The 4484-nt window shown below is 45.7% G+C and overlaps 1 non-coding gene across 1 annotated transcript; it reads right to left on the reverse strand.

Moving 5' to 3' along the window:
• Positions 1–4142: 4142 nt before the first annotated feature.
• Positions 4143–4225, reverse strand: TRNAL-CAG (transfer RNA leucine (anticodon CAG)). The gene has a single exon. It is a non-coding gene; the product is annotated as a tRNA-Leu (tRNA).
• Between the last annotated feature and the right edge of the window lie 259 nt (positions 4226–4484).

The following is a 4484-nucleotide window of genomic DNA, read 5'->3' on the forward strand; positions in this document are numbered from 1 at the left end:
AGACTTAGCACAAGACAGTCAGACCCTGGTGACTGAACTGTTTTCCCACACCCAGGTGTTACAGGTGAGGCACAGTTGGGGGACTGGGAATTTATCTTGCCTCTTCTTTTGCTGCTACTGCATGCAAGGAAGGGAACCTCACCTCTAGACTGTCCGAACAACACTTTCCCAGTACAATAATACCTCCAAAACAGATGCAAATCCATCAGACTGGCAAAGTGAGGGAGAACCCCCCCCCCCCCAAAGCTGTGCAGTCTGGTGTGATAATGGCTTCCAAAGAATTATTGCTCCAGGAAAAAGTGGGTTGTAACCTGACACTGAACTGGTAAATCATGGAGTAAGCTATCTATAACCCAGTGTCATTTGATCACCTTATGAAAAGATCTTTGTCTACCCTGTGTGTTTGTAAGGCGATAATTATGCTTGCTTTGAAGATGCCTGTATTTCCTAGTTTCATGGGTTTAAAACATTCACTATAAACATTAAAAGTGTTATGCAACATGTAAATGCAATGTTTGCCCTTGGTTCTCCTTTTACTTTCTAGTATACCCTATGCTCCTCACCTTAAGAGGTCAGAGGACTTCTCATATGCTCTGCTGTGCCTCATTCCTGGGGAAGCCAAAGTGGCAGCCCCAAACTCGCTTGTTGGGAGTGCAGAGTTTTCCAGACCCTTTTAAAAATCTATCTTTCACATTTGATTCTTAGACTTTTTGAAAGTTGTATATGAGTAAACTTTGTCCTGCTGAATGAATTGTTGCCCAATTAGGCACAAAATTTCAAAGATTTTAGCATTTAACAAAGTGTCAGTTCTTTTTTGTTGGGTTTTTTGTTTTTTTGGTTTTTTTTTTTTTTTAAGAATTGAGTATTACCTGAGAGCTTACTGATATGACAAGGCACTGTCCTGTATATCATTATAATTTTTACATAGAAATATAATTTATTTCCTCATTGGATCAGACCTAAAGCCCAGTCTGGTATCCTGTTCCCCTGGCAGTAGCAAGTACTAATGCTTCAAGAAGAGATAAAATGCTCTGTAAGAAAACAATAGCCATGTCCATAACACATTTTCTTCCTCACCTCAAAGAGGAGCCGTCGTACGCCTCTGAAGAATAGGGATGAAATGATCTTCTAGAGTATTTATCCCATAACATGTAATTTGAGGTGCTTTTAATATCTTCCTGTAATATCTGCAATAGCATCTACCGTAACCCTCTGCCTCCAGGGCAGATTGCAAATTCAGAGCCCAGGCAGGTGCAGAGAAACTTGGATTACTCTTGGCAGTAGCCATTACGGAAGCCTTATCCATGTTAAATTTCATCTGTCACTGTGCTGCCAAGATGTTTAATTCCTCCTACAGTATCTAAACAAACCTTAACAGCTTTCACAGACTGAAACAAATTACCATGATCAGCAAAATTCTCCAGATCACTGTCTCTTCCCTTCTCCACAAAGCTAATGAGGATACAGAGTACCCCTCACCAGGCCCACTCCATCCCCAGAGTCAGCAGGCAGTGTGATGTGCAAGGATGCAAAACAGAAGAAAGGAAAGATCAGAAGTATCCCTCCATGTTTTGTAGCCTGTTGGCTTTGCTGTGGAGGGTTGCAAAAGCACTGGATAATTAATTTGACTAACTGGATGGAGAGAAGTTAAGAGGAATTAATGTGCATGAAGATTGGACATTAATGCATTTGAGGCTGAAAGTGTTCACGTAATCTGGCCCTATATCAGACAGTCATTTGTCTGCAAGTCTTAGGATCACTTTCTTAGTCCCCTGTCAAGTAGACACAGACACCAGGTTAGCAAAAAGCTGCTGTAATGTGATTCTGGATAGGGCTTTTCCTAGCACTGAACATATCACAGTTGAACAGAGGCATCTCAAGAGCTAAACGTAAATAAAAAGTGCTCAAGGAAGCCACGATTTTCCCAGACATGCCATTTAAGTGGTGGAGCCACAGTTATTTTTCAGGCGTCATTCTCCATTTTGTGGTGATGGGAGCATGCTCATCAATACAATAATCTTTGGCTAGCAATGCCCATACTCAGACACAGGAAAGAAAGATAATCTATGGGGCAGTCACTGGATTGAGTGGAGCCACCCAGGAGATGGGACAGAAAGGGGCCTGGAGTGGCTCCTTTCTTCCCCTCCTCTCCCTGGCCCTTCATCCTCCTCCTGTCACATATCTCAGTCTCACTGTCTGTGGATTAGCTGCAGTTTTACAATGCACTGTGTGCTCTACAAACCGCAGTGCTTTACAAATTTGTGGCCGAGACCTCAGTACACAGAGGCAAAGAACACTGCAGTGAAAGCAAAAAAGCAGCCATTTCCCAGAAACAGTGAAAGCCTCTATGTTGAGAGAGGAAAGTAGGCGACACATCCTTTTCCTCAGTTTCCACAAGCTGTTTCCATTAACGATGAACTTCATCTCTTCCAGGTGACCTCCTATCCTTGCAAAGAGAAGGTCCATCTACGTGGATCCCATACACACACCCAGGAATGGGACTGAGCTCTCTCCTGCTCAGGGTGCCCCAGCTTTCCAATCTGTGTTTCCCAGGTGAATGGCACCTGGTGTGCAGGCAAGTAGCCTGGGCTGTGGGCCACGTGCTTGAAACAGTCCTTCCTCAGAGAGGTCGTGAAAACAAAAGTTTCACATGAGAACAGTGGGGAAATGCTCATCTCCTACCAAGCACAACAAGCCCTGAACTCTGACCCATCAGCACCCATCACCAAGAACCGAAGCTTTCAGAACAGCCCTTTGCCGGATCTGATCAGCAAGTTATATTTGCCACAGCCCCACCATCATGCAGGCTACAGCAGCCTAGTGTTATTTTAGCACAGATTTTTAATTATTTTAGCCCCTTATCTGATCCAACATCTCCATTGCTTTACTATGTTGAGGGATGTCCTGTCACTTCCTCGGCTCAGCAGTTAATCATGCACCAGCAACCTAAGCAAGAGAAAGCTCTGCAGTCACACACACAGTTTTTCCTGAAAAAAAAAAAAAACAGGCTTTCTGTGATAAGTGAGACCTTGACAGCTCTGCCCTGCTCTAATGGTTCAGCTATGCACTGGAAAACAAAGCAGCAGAAATGAACTTTGTTATGCAACTGGTGCCAACTTCACATCCTTGTAACCCCCTCGAGGAAGAAAGCTAGAAGGTGACAGTAACCCAGATAAGAAACACTAATTGGCTTTAGATATGGGGAAAATCACAGAGATCAGCCTGGTGCTACATGACTAGCAAGATGGTGCTTGTCATGTAGCACTGACAGCAAAAAAAGCAATGCAAAGTGAAAACAGTAGCCTCTCAGGGGTACTCCATACACAGATGCCCAGTGAGTGTGAAGGGTGCAACTGTGCAAAGACTAGAAGTGCCTGAGTGGTCCCTTGTTCTCGTGGCTTCTGAGGCTACCCGATCCCACATGATCTCATGACACCTCATCAATATGTGAGCTTGTCACACAGAGCAAATTCTCTTGTGCTGAGGTTCTACCACAGTATCCTTGCCAAGAGATCACAGAATCACAGAACGGTTGAGGTTGGAAGGGACCTCTGGAGATCATCTAGTCCAACCTCCATGCTCAAGCAGGGTTGCCTAGAACATGTTGCCTGGGACCCTGTCCAGATGGCTTTTGAGTGTCTCCATGGATGGAGACTCTGCAACTTCTCTGGGCAACCTGTTCCAGTGCTCTGTTACTCTCAGAGTAAAGAAGTTTTTCCTTATGTTCAGACAGAGCTTCCTGTGTTTCAGTTTGTGTCCGTTGCTTCTCATCCTGTCACTGGGCACCACTGAGAAGAGTCTTCCCTGACCCTCTTTACACCGTCCCTTCAGATATTTACACACATTGATAAGATCCTCCCTCAGCCTTCTCTTCTCCAGGCTGAACAGTCCCAGCTCTTTCACCTTTTCCTCGTATGAGAGATGCTCCAGTCTCTTAATCGTCTTAATAGCCCTCCACTGGATTTGCTTCAGCAGCTCCAGATCTCTCTTATACTGGCAAGCCCAGAACTGGACCCACCACTCCAGATGCGGCCTCACGAGGACTGAGTAGAGGGGGAAGATCACCTCCCTCGACTGCTGGCAATGCTCTTCCTACTGCAGCCCAGGATACCATTGGCGTTCACCCCCAGCAAAACAAACTATGTCAGGAGTGGGATTCGAACCCACGCCTCCAGGGGAGACTGCGACCTGAACGCAGCGCCTTAGACCGCTCGGCCATCCTGACTGATAGTTGTAGTGTGTTTCTCAGTGTCATCACGTAAACTGGCACCCAGCTTTTTATACTGTGTTCCCATCTCACTGTCCATAGCCATAAAGAAGCCCTTCAAAACCGCTAGAGAGTTTCCAGTTAAGTCCCCACTGTCACACAGGACAAGGCCCAACACAGACGCTTGAGGCCACACTTACCTCCACCACCCTAAGTGGGCAACAACACGATCATTCCCAGCCGCTGTGGGCTACACGACATCTGCAGAGCAAGAGGG

Source organism: Dromaius novaehollandiae, chromosome 1, assembly GCF_036370855.1.
Source record: "Dromaius novaehollandiae isolate bDroNov1 chromosome 1, bDroNov1.hap1, whole genome shotgun sequence".
NCBI classification, from domain to species: domain Eukaryota; kingdom Metazoa; phylum Chordata; class Aves; order Casuariiformes; family Dromaiidae; genus Dromaius; species Dromaius novaehollandiae.